The sequence below is a fragment of the Panthera tigris genome, chromosome E2 (assembly GCF_018350195.1).
Source record: "Panthera tigris isolate Pti1 chromosome E2, P.tigris_Pti1_mat1.1, whole genome shotgun sequence".
NCBI classification, from domain to species: domain Eukaryota; kingdom Metazoa; phylum Chordata; class Mammalia; order Carnivora; family Felidae; genus Panthera; species Panthera tigris.
The window spans coordinates 4,287,501-4,305,603 of NC_056674.1; the positions used below are offsets into that span (position 1 = coordinate 4,287,501).

General features: G+C 41.6%; 1 pseudogene; it reads left to right on the top strand.

Annotated features, from left to right (window-relative positions):
• LOC107180113 overlaps nucleotides 1-6,027 on the top strand; it is an 8,760-nt pseudogene extending 2,733 nt beyond the window's left edge.
• Nucleotides 6,028-18,103: the final 12,076 nt, after the last annotated feature.

An 18,103-nucleotide genomic window follows, 5' to 3' on the forward strand; every position in this document is an offset into this window, starting at 1 on the left:
CTGAGCTGTCAGCACAGAGCCAGATGTGGGGCTCGAACTCCCAAACTGTGAGATGATGACCTGAGCCGAAGTCAGATGCTTAACGGACTGAGCCACCCAGGCACCCCTAAAACCTTTTCTTTATGTATAAAGATTCATTCTATAAGTCAACACAGTTAAGAATGAAACTTTAGAGGGGTGTCTGGTTGGCTCAGCATCTGTGACGCTTAATCTTGGGGTTATGAATTGGGGGTAGAGATTTCTTAAAAAAATAAAATCTTAAAGAATAAGGCTTTAGAGATTCTAATAAAATTTATATGCAGCACAGATAGCAATGTCATATGAAAGGAATCTGCCCCATTACCAAGTTTGGGTTTAATGAATGCAAAATTGGCTCAATGTTAGGATGTTTGCAGAAAGACTCATTTGCTTTTACATCAGGATGAGAGTGCTGTGTCTATATTATAGTAATTGAACACTAATATCACCGAATTAAACAATTTATGCCATGCCATCAACTATGGGTCATGAAAGCTTAATAAATAATAAAATGTACAGAAATAAAATCGTACCTATTTTCTGATCACATACTTTTCAAACCTCAGTTAAGTGAAAATATTAGAAATGAGATTTGTGAAACTTGTGCATGGTATTAAAGTCAAAGACGAATGTGCATTGAGTTTGGGATATCACAATATTTTTCAACCAGAGAAAATATCACAGGACACATTTGAGCCTCACCACCACTGTCTGAAACACAAATCCTAAATTACCTTTCTTTAAATGTTTTCCGGGGCGCCTAGGTGGCTCAGTCGGTTAAGCGTCCGACTTCGGCTCAGGGCATGATCTCGCGGTCCATGAGTTCGAGTCCCGCGTCGGGCTCTGTGCTGACAGCTCAGAGCCTGGAGCCTGTTTCAGATTCTGTGTCTCCCTCTCTCTGACCCTCCCCTATTCATGCTCTGTCTCTCCCTGTCTCAAAAATAAATAAAAACAAAAAATATATATATTAAAAAAAATTAAAAAAATAAATGCTGTTTTCCTAACTCAAGAGGGAAAACTGTCCTCACCATTATCATTGGAAATGGATGTTTTCAGTGGAGCAGGATTAATTCCCTTGAGTTGTGTCACAACCCAAGTTAGAGAAATATATTTCTGTTCCAGCAATGGCTGTTCAGACGTACTTTTTCTGCCAAGGATTGGGTGATTCCTATGGACCCATCTTACTTTTTGTTAAAAGCATGGCACCTTGTGCATTATAGATGCACCTCTAATAAACCTAAAATTTTCATCTTGGATTTCTATAAGGTATATGGAACAGAAGATGGTTTAAGAACTATAATCCTTAAACACCTTAAAAATAAAATTCCATAATCACTTGGCTTAAACACGAGCAAACACTGTGAGTAAGGATTGTATTAGGTTATGTTAAGAATCATCAAGGATTGGGGCACCTGGCTGGCTCAGTCGGTAAAACATGTGACTCTTGATCTCAGGGTTATGAGTTCAAGCCCCACATTGGGTGCAGAGCCTACTTAAAAAAAAGAAAAGAAAAAGAATCATCAGGGGTTGGTGTAGGTCTAGTACTCCCAGTTTTCTTTACCAGCTCAGCCCATGCCTTAGGAATTTCCCTCATCCCCATATAGCTTTGGTACCGGAGCAGGCTCCACCCCAGAAGTATTCCTTTTCTGACATCACTTACACAGGCTCCTGAAACACCTCCTTTCATTAGGGACTCTGCTCTTCAGCCTGAAAGAGAAAACCCTTACTTGAAAACTTTCTGCCGCCAGGCTGGTGGACTGAGTGTGAAGGTTGCAACAGCCTTTGCTTGTGTGTTTGTGTGGAGGGGGGGGCAGAGGGTTAGGGGGGCAGCCATACTGTAAGCTATGGGTTTGTGGTCCTGTGTCCTCACCTCCCCTTAGACCCACAATTACCATTTCACATGTACTGGCAGTGACAGTGCAGACTTGGAGACCTGGGAACGTTTCTGAAAAAAAGTTTTTCCTAGTTGCCAGTTACCAAAAACAATTACAACCTTCTGGTTCATATCTCTGAAGAGTCCTTTGGAGTGTATGTGAACAGTACTTTCTTTTTAATTTAATTTAATTTAATTTAATTTAATTTAATTTAATTTAATTTAATTTTTTATTGTTTTAATTTACATCCAAGTTAGCATATTGTGCAATAGTGATTTCAGGAGTAGATTCCTTAATGCCCCTTACCCATTTAGCCCATCCCCCCTCCCACAACCCCTTCAGTAACCCTCTGTTTGTTCTCCATACTTAAGAGTCTCTTATGTTTTGTCTCCCTCCCTGTTTTTATATTATTTTTGCCTCCCTTCCCTTGCGTTCATCTGTTCTGCGTCCTAAAGTCCTCATATGACTGAAGTCATATGATATTTGTCTTTCTCTGACTAATTTTGCTTAGCATAATACTGTCTAGTTCCACCCACATAGTTGCAAATGCAAGATTTCATTCTTTGTGATTGCCGAGTAACACTCCATTGCATATACATACCACATCTTCTTTATCCATTCATCCATCGATGGACATTTGGGCTCTTTCCATACTTTGGCTATTGTGGATTGTGCTGCTATAAACGTAGGGGTGCATGTGCCCCTTCAACACAGCATTACTGTATCCCTTGGATAAATACCTAGTAGTGCAATTGCTGAGTCATAGGGCAGTGCTATTTTTAATTTTTTGAGGAACCTCCATACTGTTTTCCAGAGTGGCTGCACCAGCTTCCATTCCCACCAACAGTGCAAAAGAGATCCTTTTTCTTGGTATCCTTGCCAATATCTCTTGTGTGCTGAGTTGTTAATGTTAGCCATTCTGACAGGTATGAGGTGGTATCTCAATGTGGTTTTGACTTGTATTTCCCTGATGATGAGTGATGTTGAGCATTTTTTCATGTGTCGGTTGGCCATCTGGATGTCTTCTTTGGAGAAGTGTCTATTCATGTCTTTTGCCCATTTCTTCACTGGATTATTTGTTTTTTGAGTTTGATAAGTTCTTTATAGATTTTGGGTACTAACCCTTTATCTGACATGTCATTTGCAAATATCCTATCCCGTTCATTTGGTTGCCTTTGTGAACAGTACTTTCTTTTCTGGGATCCCTGGAGGCAGACAGGGAAGAAGCAGGAAATGCTGTGGTCTGACAGATGAGGAACTGGAGGTGAAGCACCTGTGTCTTACTGGATCTTCCGCTTCCCAGAGAAGATTTTCTGCCTAAAAACAGGTTTCTTATTAATTTTCAGACCACTGGGGTGCACCGCCTTGAAGTTATAAGCAGAAATATGGAACCTGAGGGGCACCCGGGTGGCTCAGTCAGTTAAACATCTGACTTTGGCTCAGGTCATGATTTCACCTTTCATGAGTCTGAGCCCTGAGTCAGGCTCTGTGCTGACAGTGTGGAGCCTATAGCCTGCTTCGGATTCTGTGTCTCCTTCTGTCTCAGCCCCTCCCCCGCTCACGATATGTCTCTCTCTCTCTCTCTCTCTCAAAAATAAATAAACATAAAAAAAAAGAAATATGGAATCTGACAAAATACCTGATAAGGATATTCAGTGGAATACAAGTAAAAGAAAGAACATGAAACCGCTAATGTGCGTTAGGAATTATTGCACATGTTTGACCTACTCAATGCCGATTAAGTTGAAAGTTAGATGACATGGAATTTTGTAGTAAAGAGTAATTGAGGAATACTGACTCCAGTAATGATAGGAAGCCTGAGTAGAAGACGTATACACAGAAGAAAGAGATATCTTTGTAAATAAACAGATAAAAGCACCTTCATCGCATGGTTTGATGGGTGGATTCTACCATTTTTAAAAGAAGAGATAATTAAATTATCCTTTTTTAGTTCAAGAGCTTTGAAGAATTGCCAGAGTCTTCTACACTTATGTTTACTCATTTTCTGTAACAAGTATTCATTACTTTAGTGATTAGTGAAGAAGTATAAAATATGCATATCAACCAATCATTGGTGTTTCCAACTAACCATTCTAAAGATATATATCTAAAGTCTTGGAATGTATCCCCTGTGGAATGGGGCGGGGGGGGACTGCTGTGCTCCAAAGCCCTGGAATGTACCACAGTGAGAAGACAGCACAGACCTTAGTGTGAAAAGGGAAAAGAGAATAGTACCTGGATGTTACTTAAGCTTATTGAGGTAGTCATTTACCTATGCACATAGAAATCATTACATTGTACACCTTAAGCTTATACAATATCATAGGTCAATTATGTCTCAATAAAACTGGGGAAAAACTAAAAATGTAAATACAACCTCCCCCTTTTCCCTGTCTCCTCCCATATTAGCTTCTCCTGACCTGTTACATTCACATGCCCAGGGGATAGCATAACCTTGCTTGGCCCCTGACTCAAGTAAGTGTTAAACTCATTAGCCTCTACTTACATAGAAAAAATAATTATGAAGCACCCAAACTCAAACTCAGCTGATAGGGTTTGGACAGTGTCCACGGTGAGGGAAGGAAGAGAAGTGAACAATGGAAGTTTGTGAGTTGTGGCTGATTCTCCATCAGTCAGTAGCTGGAATCCACCTGTTGTATGTTTGGGCTTCCAGGTCCCATTAGTGCCAGAGTGAATCATGCCAATCTGGATGAAGTGCAGGTAGAAAAGTATTAGGGAGGCACGATAGGTCTTATCATGAGTGTCTCTACCCTTCTATGTCCAAACTTTCCACTGTGTGGATAGTACTGTGTTTGTTCGTCAACAAGTCAGAAGGGTGGTCTCCATAGCCCTGCCTGGGTTGTTACCGCCGCTCTATCAGTAAGGGTGGTTGAAATTCATAGTCCTTTCTCCAGTTAAGGTTTCCTGGAAATGTGTGGTTATATTTACAATGCTCAGTTCTTCCACTGGTGAAGAGAATTTGGTGATTTTGTCGTCTGGGGCCAGTTGGCGAAGGCACCACCTGGAAGTGCCTTGGGGTTTTAGATTCATAGCTACTTGGACATAATTACTGGTTGTACTGATCCTGAAGGTCAGTTCTTTTCTTCCTATGGGGCTCTTGTCAGACTGAATCCTTTCCCATCCAGGGCTTGAGACCCCCAGACCCCTCCAGCTTTGAGTTGGGTCAATGCAAGCTCCTTGAAAGGCCCCAGAAGCCTTGCTTGTCATGTAGAAATTGTATATACAAGAGGGAAAATACACTGGTGCATGCACATCTCAGGTCTAAAGGAAAGATTGGGAGCTATCTTTGGTGGAAATTTTATGCCTTCTGGTGAGGAAATAGTTTCTACTTACATAAATGGGTTAGAAAAAAGCTTCCAGTGGAAAGCCACCACCATGGGGCAAAAATGCCTGAGGTTAGCTAGTGAGCTAGTGTAATGGGATCATGAGTAACTTGTATCACCTGCAGGAAATTACTATCCATCTGGTGCCAATATACTAATGTACCTTGATTGCAAACTCCACATGCCTTGCTTCTTACACACACAAGTTAAAGATTACTTTCTGATTGTTTTCTCCACGTTCATGTGTGTAGGATCTTGTTTTCTTCACGTTCATCACGTGGGTAATATCTTGTGAGCTCAATAAATATGGAGACAAAACCACTATTCCTGGCTCTTGTCTCTTCCTGGACACTAGCCTCTCTCATATTTAATCCTGCATCCTCTGCCTTGCTGGACAAGAGAGAACTCCAGACTCCCTGTCTGCAATACCTTCTCAAGTGTCTGAAGCAAATTTCCTTCTTCTGTGAGGCCTTTGGTTCACCGAGCATTCCTGACTGCATGGCCAAGGGTTTAGTGACAGCTTGGGAAAAGTGACACCTAATGGTGTTCCCTAGGGTGCTGTGGCTGCCCAGCCTCAGTGCCAGCCACGCAGAACCCAAAGCGGGCATGGTGGCTCCACCCAAAGATCGGTGGTCAGAATTCAGGGTTTGGGGCTGTTGCCTATGTTCTAGCTCTTGACCTTCCATGTTGAAAACTGTAGATCTTCTGATTACAGCGGTGGGGCTGGGACCTGGGAACACATCTCAGCTGCTGCTCCCTTGGAAACCCGTGTTAAGGGCTTGTTGTCATAAGGGACTGATCACTGAGCACTGATTGATCATGCGATCGACGATGGAGCTCAGCTCTGATGATGGATCTCAGATCTGATGATGGAGCTCAGAGCATTTCACATCAGCTCTGTGTTGATGCAGAGGCCATCACTGCGTGCCAGACCTGTGGTTCTGGGAGAAAGTTGACCTGCTCGTCTCACGGCTGGGGAGGCTCCCAACCCTTCCAGGCAGAATGACTCCAGGCCATCATGCCTCACACTGCTGATGCCTCCAGCATGTCAGTTAGCCGACTCCAGCCACATCATTGTGACCCTGCAAGCCGTGTCACTGTTTACCCTTTCTGGATCATTTGCACTCCCACTGTGTTATGCGTTTTATCACCAAATCTAAAAATGGGTCACCTGTCTAATTCTGCCTCTATCTTGTCCTCCTCCTGGCCCACACAACTTGGCTTGGCCATTTGGTGATTGAATGTAGCCGTCTTCAAGAGCAGATGTTCTCTTCTTGACTGTTTCCAGGATAGGGATGGAAGGGGTAAAAGTTACAGGACAACACAGAGTTCGAAGGTTTGCCAGCCTAGAGGGATGGCATGTTTTAGGTGCTCTCAGCCCATGCACTCTGATTGACATGGGATCCACTGGTAGGACCCAGCCTTAAAAACAACACTTGTTGGGGCGCCTGGGTGGCTCAGTTGGTTGAGCATCCGACTTCACTCAGGTCATGATCTCACAGTTTGTGAGTTCAAGCCCCATGTCAGGCTCTGTGCTGACAGCTCAGAGCCTGGAGCCTGCTTTGGGTTCTGTTTCTCTCTCTCTCTCTCTCTTTGCCCCTCACCTGCTGGCTCTCTCTCTCTCAAAAATAAACAAACATTAAAAAAAGTAAAAAAAAAAAAAACACTTGTTAAGTGCATACGCTGTGTACATCCGTGGGATTCTTCTTCTTATGTGGAAACCATTCATTGACATCCCTCACCCCTGAGCATAGGCTGACATGAACCTTAGGGGTGGTCATAAGAGGCTTTGCCAGTATTTAAGGAAACAACATACTGGCCCTGGAAGGTATTCAAATCAGCCTCAACTCACCGATCATGGTTATTATGAGTGAAGAAATAGTTCTAGACTTCTTCTTTGCATGCCAGAGTAGTGTGTACCTGGATTAATAACCCTGGCCAAGTGAAATGTATTAATCAAGGTTTTAAAAATTATTATTATTTTCTGTGCTTTATGATACTTTGGCATCTTGGAGGCTTTCCTAATTCTAGAGAGACTGCCCTGCTCTGCTAGTTAACGCCTAGAGATAGCTAACCACTGCCTCACATTGTGACAATCGTCTGTGTAAACCCACCGGCCATTCCAGAGCCCAGAGCCCTAACCAACTCTCACATACCAAACCAATATTTACCCTTGCCCTAAATCACCCCTGGGCCGGGTACTGAATGACTGGGGACCACACCTACTGTCCAGAGTCCACTGAAATTATTCAAACCAGCCAATCTTAAGTGGTTTGATTTCCCTCTCTTCTTTCTTCCCACAGAAAGCGCACTAAATGCTCTGGGCGGTGCTTTCCCTTTGCTCCTTCAGACTCCTACTGACCCTGCCTGGTACTTCCCTGTGGGTCTTGTGTGGTGTGAAATGTTCCTTTTCCCCAGGAGCTGTAAGTAGTAAACTCTTTTTTCAAAGGCATTCATTTCCATTTCTGTCACCTCACCATACTTGATTAGAACAAATCCCTGATACAGCTTCAATATAAAGGTCAATGCAAACACTTAAGGAGAAAACCACCTGGCTCCCCAAAGCATGTCCTGATGGCTTATGAAATTTTTCAGGTGGTTGAATCTGGGACTTTGAGTGTATTCTGAGGTCAGGCTTCCCTGATCTGACTGCATGGGGCCCTGATGATAGTAACTTTAATCAAATGATTAATGAATTTTGTATCAGCCTATTCTCTATGATTTGCCACTGTCCAATGGCAGGGTATACTCATGGGAAAATTTACCAGAAGTCAACTATACAGAAATAAGGAGCTGTGGGGTACCAGGTTGCCTCAGTTGATAGAGTATATGACTCTTGACCTTGGGGTTGTGGGTTTGAGTCCCATGTTGGGTGTAAAGATTACTTAAAAATAAAAATAAATCTTAAAAAAATAATGATGCTTTGAAAGAAGGAGCTGATACTCATGGGATTTTCAAGTTTCTGTGTGTCTTGTGGGCAGAGTTGTTGATAGATTTTATTTCTATTTTCCCAAAGGTGTCTATATAGAAAACAGCCTTAGAAAACAGATGGTTTCTCCTTTTGGGTCATAGAACAGATTTATTTGTCATGCAGGAAAATTAAGGTAATGTTTCCAGGCAAAAGCTGGATCGGTTTGAAACTTGGGGGCCAAAGGGAACCAATGCACATATCAAGCTTATGTTACCTGTGGTACTGTGAATAATAAAGCCCTTGTCTCTGATCTAGGAGTCTTGTGTCTTCTACCCACATCCATGAAACCTTTGAAGACTAACTTGTTCACCTGCCATTTGGCTAAAATTTTGGACTCTTTCTAGTTTCCGAAAGTGATCGTATGGTGTTTGTATTCACACATTTCCCTCCCCTCTAACAGATTGTGTTATGCTAAGAGAAGCTTCCCTCAGTCTCCAAATCAGGATGAGTTTGGGTGTGTAGGTCGGGTATGATTTGGGAGAAGCAAATTGATCACTGTAAAAATGGTAATGAATTAAAACATTGGGTCTGGGAGAGCAGAGTGGTCAGCATGGGGGACATTGCATAGGTAGAAAGGGGAGAGCTGAGAGTTCTCATTGGCTTGGCAGTGCAAAAGCAACTTTGGAAGGAAGAAAAAATCACCGTAAGAGTGTATGAAATCATTTTCTACGGAGTATGCTGATGTTTCCCTTTGTGCCATCTTACAGTGTATAAAGTTCAAGGGCTCACTGAGGCTTTTTAAAAAAGCCTTTTATTTTTGTGAGATAATTAGAGGGGAGACTGAATTCTGTACCTGGGTTCACAGGTTTTTCAGGGAAAAGTAAATGAAGGATGGTGGAGATCCTGCCAATCCACGGGAACTGGCAAAAATTCCTGGAAAAACTTCAGACTTTCATGACCTCGGATCTGGTGTGGTCAGACCTGAGGTTTCTAAAGGCTGAAGGGTTATGCAGGTGATGTTTGGGTTATGTGAGGATTAACATCAGTGGAATAACTAGAAAGTTATTCCAAAGTGTAGGTAAGACATGGTAGGAGGAAGGGGATGGGACGTAGGGAGTCCTGGAGAAGGGTGGGGCAATTGTGCTGGGCCAGGATGGTGGCAGTATCTGTAAGAGTGGATGGAAGGGCAGGGGCTGTGGGATCATTTTCTCTTTTGGTCCCCTACCTCACCCATAAGAATCCTTCGGGTCTGCTCTGTTGCTCTGTGATGCAGGCATGGAATTAGATCAGCGGTGTCCAGCTGTCCAAGGCCACAGTGTGCTTCAGATGATGGAGAACTCTTTGTTTCCTTTCCAAAGGAAAGGACCTAGTACCTCATGGCCGAGTTTAAGCTGGATTCCATGCTTCCATGCATCACTGATTCCATTTTCTACTTCTTGTGTAAACTGAGCCTCCTACTGTCTTACCACCACCTAGAGAGGAAGCTATATTTATCAATATTTGGGTAAATCAGAGACCTAAGTCAGGCAAGGGAACCCCAGACCCATGACCCAGCATAAGGTGCCTCTTGCACTTTGCTCTTTCCACCTTACTAAATCAATTACATGGTCACAGAGTGTTGGGGGAGGTCATGGAAAAGATGTGACCACTGGTTGACATGAGAGCTGGCAGGCCCTCAGTGACCAGAGGCTTCTAACCCCTTCCCTTGTCCTTGGAATGTATGTTCAACCCGCTGTACTAGGAACCATTTTCAAGGATGCAGCCTTGAGGAGGCAATGTGTCGTTGAGACCATCTGGATGGTGTATGTGACTGAATCCTATTAAGGTCTCTGTCCAAGCTTGAAAGATTCTGGCGGGTAGGAGCAGAGGCCTACTCACTTTATGGTGCACAAGACAAACCTTGTATGCAAATTCTCACTTGCTTATTATATCTGCCACCTACCAAACTGGAGTGGCCTGCCTTTTTCTTCCATCCATCCTTGCCCTCTGTGCACAGGGTCTGGTTTCAGATGCCACCCAGGAAGCTCTTGAGGTTTCAAACCAACACAAAGAGATTCCTTGAGATGAGGGCTCTTGGGAAAGATTAGAACATCATACTTTTAGATAGGATGGGTGGAAAGAGCAGGGGTCCCAGGGAGGATGAAAGCTTCTGTCCAAACCTACCAATCTATCTCCAAGAGGTAGATATCTCCAGGAAAATTCATTGTATTTGAGTGGATCTGGAGGGATTCTTAAGGGAGAACAGAATCCCTGTAGGAGATGAGTGTATCCATGACTGGTGTTCATCAGTCACCTTCTGATGTCAGATTTTCAAGGCTCAGCCTCTGTGGTAGGGCTGGTCTGAAGAGTCATGTAGAACCTGTGAAAGCCTCTGATCACACGTGAGATAGAACCTGTGGCCTCAGGAAGAAGTGTCCTATCTCAAGAGACATTGTGCTTCCGGGAGTATGAGATTGTGTGCCTTTCCTCAGCAGAACACCATTGACTGATCATTTGAGGATCATGTGCATATAGGTTTCTTTGAGTCTATCAAAGAAGTAAGCAGGGTGCCTGGGTGGCTCAGTCAGTTGGTTGAGCGTCCGACTCTTGATTTCAGCTCAAGTCATGATCTCAGGGTTTGTGGGATCAAGCCCTATGTCACTTGGGATTCTCTTTCTCTCCCTCTCTCTGCCCCTCCCCCTCTCAAAATAAATAAACTTAAAAAACTTAAAAAAAAAAGAACACTTAAAAAAAAAAAAGAAGGAATCAGAGAAAACATTTTTTATCCACTTCCAAAGCAAGAATCGAGGGGAATGACACAGCGACAGTACAGGAGTAGAGAGGTCTGGGGGCATGCCCTCTCTCAGAAACACTAAAATCCTGGCAAAACTTGTCATAATTTACCTTATAAAAAACTTCTTTTTTCTTTTGCTGTGTTAGGTTTATCTGTCATTGGGCCTTTGTCTTGCTACAGGATGTGAAGAATAAATCGAATTTTACTTTTCCTTGTGATAAGAAACATCAAGTTCTGAGGCAAAAAAAACTATTAATGATGCCAACTACAATGTAGTTTTGTTGTTTCTTGGCTCATATTATGCATGTTGTTATATTTCTGAATATTTGTCTGTTAGTCTATTCAGGATCAACATAGAATCTCATAGGGCTAGCTACCCTCTTTTTATTTATTTATTTGTTTGTTTGTTTGTTTGTTTAATTTTAGAGAGTGTGAGTGGAGGAGGGGCAGAGGGAGACTCTTAAGCAGGCTCCATACTCCATGCAGAGCCCAGCTCAGGGCTCGATCCCATAACCCTCAGATCATGACCTGAGCCAAAATCAAGAGTCGGACACTCAACCGACTGAGTCACCCAGGCGCCCCTCTTTTTTTTTTTTTTTTAGAGTTCTCTTGGCTACCCTTATTTGTATTTTCATCCATAAGAGTTTTGCAGTAACATGCCTAGTTCTAAGAACTAACTGATGGTATCTGTACTGAGGTAAAATTACATTTTTAATCAGCTTAAGGACAACTGATGATTTTTATAACATTGAGTTTTTCTACCCAAGAGTGTGATGTAATTTTTCTATTTGCTTATGTCTACATGCATCTATTTCAGGAATTTTCTATGGTTTTTCTCACATATACTAAAAGTATTTTGTTAGATTTACTCCTAGTTTAATTTGTATTTATTATTATTTTTAAAAACACATTGAGTACTTAAACACTATATATATATTATATATAATAATATAATATATATAATAATATATAAATGTATATATATATTTTTTTTTTGAGAGAGAGAGAGTGTGCACATGAATGGGGTAGGGGCAGAGAGAGAGAGAGGGAGAGAGAGAATCCCAAGCAGGCTCCACACTGTCAGCACAGAGCCTGATGTGGGGCTCGAATTCATGAACCACAAGATCATGACCTGAGCCAAAGTCAGACACTTAACCAACTGAGCCACCCAAGCACCCCTATTTATTTATTTTTAAGTAAGCTCTACACCCAGGGTGAGATCAAGAGTCTCACACTCTACTGACTGAACCAGCCATGTGCCTCTATTCCTAGTTTATTTTATTGTGTTATTTTATTCTTTAAATAACTGTAATTCCCATCTCAATTGTAACTTGTAAATTATTATTTTTTGTACATTTGTAGATACCTGTTTTTTTGTATGTCAATAATATATTAGTTTACCAAATTATTTTTTTTCCTATCAATTCCTTTTGTGTTTCCAAATATACAATTATATCTTTTGCTAACAGACTTTTATATATTCGTTTCAGTTCTTTTAAAAAGATTTTTTTAATGTTTATTTATTTTTGAGAGAGAGAGAGACAGAGCACCAGCAGGGGAGGGGCAGAGAGAGAGGGAGACACAGAAGTCAAAGCAAGCTCCAGGTTCTGAATTGTCAGTGCAGAGCCTGAGGTGGGGTTTGAACTCACAAACAGTGAGATAATGACCTGAGCAGAAGTAGGTCGCTTGACCGACTGAGCCACCTAGGCGCCCCTCTTTGTTTCAGTTCTTATGTAACATGTCCTTGGCTAACCCTTCAATGCAATATCAAATGACTATAAAGTAATTGTGTATGTTTTAGTCTTATTCCTGACCTTAGTGGGAATCTTCCTGATTCATTCTCATGAGAACAATGAATGTTTAGTTTTGTCAAGTTAGCAAAAATCCATCAGTTCCTAATTTTGAGTGTTTTAATTTAGCACTTGTTGAATTCTGCCAAGGGATGCTTTTGTGTCTATGAACATGATCTCCTGATTTTATTTTTCTATCTATAAATACAAGGAATTTTATTAGTAGATTGTCTCATATTTAATCGTTCCTGAATTCAGTACATAAAATGCACTTAATCACAGTTGTGGTTTGAATTGTGTCCCCAGGAATATTTCAAGTTCAATCCCCATCAACCTGTGAATGTGACCCTATTTAGAAATAGGGTCTTTGCAGATGAAATCAAGGTAAGATGAGGTCATACTGAATTCAGATAGACAGAGGTCCAATGACTGGTGTTTCGTAAGAAGGCTAAGTAAAGGCACAGAGGGAAGAAGGTCATGTGATAACATATACAAAGATTAGAGTTGTGGAGCTGTCGGCCAAGGAACTCCAAGGTTTTCTGGCAGCCAACAGAAGCTAGAAAGAGGCAAGAAAGTATTCCCCCTTAGAGCCTTCAGATAAAGCACGGTCCAAAACAAAACAAAACAAAACAAAACAAAACAAAACAAAAAAAGGCATGGTCCACTGGCCACTTAGGCTTTGAACCTCAGGACTCCAGATCAAATTTCTGTTGTTTTATGCCACCAAATTTTGTGGAAATTTGTTATAGAAGTCCTAGGAAACCATATATTATTTTTATATTATATTAGTAGTAGTATGTTTGCTATATTTTACTTGTTTCTATGTAGTCCTATGTAGAATCTTTTTGTAGTCCTGTATTGCTACAAACTTTGTGACATATTAGTATCGGTATTCTATTTGATTTATAAAATTCGTTTGGAAAATTTATTCCTCTGCAATGCTCTTAAATAAATAGCAACATCTTGATATTTAAATGTGTTGCAGAACTTTCTGTTAAACAACCTATTCTTTTTTGTTGTTGTTGTTTGTTTGTTTGTTTGTTTGTGAGAAACTGCTTTATAAACTCTCATTCCTCTATGGATATTTTATTATTTAGAAGTTCTATCTCTAGGGGGCCTTGGTGGCTCAGTCGGTTACGAGTCCTACTTCGGCTCAGGTCATGATCTCGTGATCGGTGGTTTCGAGCCCCTGTGCTGATAGCTCAGAGCCTGGAGCCTGCTTAGTGTTCTGTGTTTACCCCCTCTCTCTCTCTTTCTCTGCGTCTCCCCTACTTGTGCTCTCTCCCTCTCTCTCAAAAACAAATAAATAGGGGCGCCTGGGTGGCTTAGTCGGTTGAGCGTCCGACTTCGGCTCAGGTCATGATCTCACGGTCCGTGAGTTCGAGCCCCGTGTCGGGCTCTGGGCTGACTGCTCAGAGCCTGGAGCCTGCTTCTGATTCTGTGTCTCCCTCTCTCTCTGCCCCTCCCCCGTTCATGCTCTGTCTCTCTCTGTCTCAAAAATAAATAAACGTTAAAAAAAAAACCAAATAAATAAACATTAAAAAAAAGTTCTATCTCTACTTAAAAATGGCAAAGCATATTTTCCCAGAAAATTTTTATTTCATTTAGTTAATTTGTATTGAATTGGCCAAATGAAGCAAATGTTTTTGGTTTTGTTTTAATGTTTGTTTATATTATTTCTGAGAGGGCGTGAGGGGCAGAGAGAGAGAAGGAGAGAGAGAATCCCAGGCAGTCTCCACACTGTCAGCTCAGAGCCTGACATGAGGCTCACTCTCACAAACCATGAGATCATGACCTGAGCCAAAATCAGGAGTCGGACATGGACGCTTAACCAACTGAGCCACCCAGGCACCCCTTGTTTTTGTTTTTCAAGTCAGTTATTGGTATAATGTTCTTCCTTTTGCACATGCCAAATGGAAAACCCTTCTCAGGTGCTTTGTGAGATTCTATTTCTCTGCCTAAAATTAAATAATGGTGGTACTCAGGGGTCTGCAGATTAATAAAGAATTATATTTTGGATAGACTATTTCCCTAGGAAAGTATGCACTCCAATGAGACACACACACACACACACACATATATTTCTCTGCCAGTTCCTCATGCTTCAGACTTCAACATATCCTGTCCGCTTCAAGTGAGCCTTTGTCTGCTCCCAAGAATCATGACACAGGGGGAGCCTCTCTCAAACTCTCCAATGGTCTCATTAGAAACACTTACTAGAAACTTGTAATCGTTGCCAGGAACTGAAAACCAGGGCAATGTTTTTCAGAATTATTCTCAGCTCCCCACGTGGGAACCATAGCTGCCACTACAGGTGAAGTGGTAATTGCAGTGCTGCGAGGAGGGGAGGTCTCAGGATCACTACACATATCTCAGGGGTTGGCTGCCCCACTCCTGCGTGTACTGGCTGCCAGGACCTTCACATGGAGCCCGCGTTCTTGGTAGCAGGAGGGAGTCAGTTGAGGACTTCCAATTTCCAGCTGAGAGGCAGAATCTGCTAGGAAAGATGATGAATCACAAATCTGTGTAGGAGCTCATGTCTCAAAAAGCAGTTCTCTGGGGCTAAAAACTGAGCCAGTGCCAAAGCCACTGGAAGGAAGGTAAGTCCTGAGGCATGGGCTGAATTTGTGGGGAGACTGGAGGCTGCAGGTCCTACAACAGCAACCCCAGACAGCTGCTGATGTAAGTTAATGAAATCCTCACTGAAAGTGGTTCTTGGGATTTGACCAAGTGGCATTAAAATCCTCATTTTGGGGGGGTGCCTGGGTGGCTCAGTATGTTAAGCATCTGACTCTTGATCTCAGCTCAGGTGTTGATCTCAGGGTCATGAGTTCAAGCCCCACATTGGGCTCCACAGTGGGCATGGAGCCTACTTACAAAAAAAATCTTTATTTTAATGTAGTCAAAGACTGTAATTTGGAAATTAATCTAATAATTAATATGATGTGCAAAGTTCACAGAGAATACTTCAAAAAGACCATACTTACATCAGGAAAAGTCTGTGCATATGATTGTTGGGGAGGAGAGGAAAAAATTTCTTCTACCCTTCTAGGTTCTTTGGCTGATCTAATAATCACATGAACATGACAGATTAACAGGAGACATTTTTTTTTAATGTCTATTTGTTTTTGAGAGACAGAGTGGGGGAGAGAGAGAGAGAGAGAGAGAGCAAGAAAATGAGGGAGGGGCAGAGGGAGAGGAGGTCAGAGGATCCAAAGCAGGCTTGTGCTGACAGCAGAGAGCCTGATGTGGGGCTTGAACTCACAAACTGTGAAATCATGACCTGAGCCAAAGTCGGATGCTTAACTGGCTGAGCCACCCAGGCACCCGAAGGAAAACAAATTTAGTTACAGACACGGGCCCCCTAAGAATATGAGACTCCGGGAACAAGTCAGGCGATGGAGGTTTATTTACCACTCTGAGCCAAGGAATGAGATAGGAGCCTGAGGCTTCCAAAGGGAGGAGAGTAATAGGACAATGACAAGAGCAGATGTTCGGTAAGCAGATGTTCACCCTGCCATACAGATAGGATTTCCAGAAAAAAAGATCTCTCGGACAAAAGTTCCCTTACTGGGCCAGGCTCCCTATCTAAATTCTTTCAGGTCATTAAGGAGAAGGTAAAAGCTCTTCTGTGTCTTTGGGTTTCATAGACTCTGGCTCCAACTAATCCATATGCTAAAGTAGCACATTTTGGGGAGGCTTGTTCAGAACACCTTCATAATAAGTATGATGGAGCTAGTTTATTTGCTCAATTCCCAGCAGAAGCAGCGTGGCTGAATTGCAATTGCTAAAACAGAATTATTTTCTCTGTAATTTGTGTGTGATGTCCTTAATGGAGATGGCAAAATGTGTGTCTACTGAAGCTATCTGTGGTCTTTTGATCAAGATGAGATGCTTTTGTCACCTGAAATTAAGAAAGGTCCTTTAATGCCAGAGTTGAAGGTTTCAGACAGCAGGAAAACAATTGGGGCTTCAGCAATTTTAAAGCATAAATATTTCTTGTGTTATTTTTTTCTGGCTTAAAACCATTCCATATTATTACCAGGCTCTCTCTGCTCATCTCTCATCCATTTCAATTTATTGAATGCAAAAGATTTCATGACCCCAAATCACATTTCACATAATTTTTTTTTGCATTTTAATATCTTTCCCAAATCAAATGTTAAAGTTTCAATTAGTTTTTCTTTTTTTTTTTTTTTTAATTTTTTTTTTTTTAACGTTTATTCATCTTAGAGGCAGAGCATGAATGGGGGAAGGTCAGAGAGAGAGGGAGACACAGAATCCGAAACAGGCTCCAGGCTCTGAGCTGTCAGCACAGAGCCCGACGCGGGGCTCGAACTCACGGACCTCGAGATCATGACCTGAGCCGAAGTCGGTCGCCCAACCGACTGAGCCACCCAGGCGCCCCTCAATTAGTTTTTCTAATGTAATAAAGTTATAGTCGTCTATACTCTAATGAGTATTAAATTACTTTCTACCCTAACATGTTTTGTCACTTACAGTAATATCATGTTCTATGATTTAGGGCACACTATAATTTTGTGCAATAATTTCTGTGATTACTGCCATTGTACTTAGTCCCTGACAAAAAATGAAGTTTTTCCTCTTAATGTCTTTATATTTTTCCATGTTCAATAAATCCAATCAATCAATCAATCAATCAATATTTTTTTAAAAAGGGGATGCCTGGGTGGCTCAGTTGGTTAAGCATCCGACTTTGGCTCAGGTCATGATCTCACTGTTCATGAGTTTGAGCCCTGCATCAGGCTCTGCACTCTCAGCACTGAGCCTGCTTCAGATCCTCTGTCTCCCTGTCTCTCTGCCCCTCCCTCGCTCTTGCATTGTCTCTCTCTCAAAAATAAATAAATAAACATCAAAAATAAATAAATAAATCCAATCAAAATGTGGAAAATCATTCAATGCATCTACTCTCATTAAGAGTACTGAATTTTCATTCAAAAGTGTTAGAATATAAAATAAATACATAACCAAATGGCAAATTATTACAACAAAGTTTATACAAAACAATTTTTTTAATGTTTATATATTTATTTTGAAAAGGGGGGTGCAGAGAGGGAGAGAGAGAATTCCAAGCAGGCTCCATACTGTCAGTGCAGAGCCCAACATAGAGCTCAGTCTCATGAACCACAAGATTATGATCTGAGCCAAAATCAAATGTTGGATGCTTAACTGACTGAGCCACCCAGGCACTCTTAAAACAAAGTAAATTTAAAATGTGACTGTATTTAACTACAACTACAAAATAATGTGGAAATATTATAGATGGCATAATATTAAAAAACAAAATGAGGTAGCTGTGACAGAGTATGGTATGATATTAAGTACCAGTGTCACTGTAATGAGGCTTCCTTGGTTTGATCCCTCACTACAAC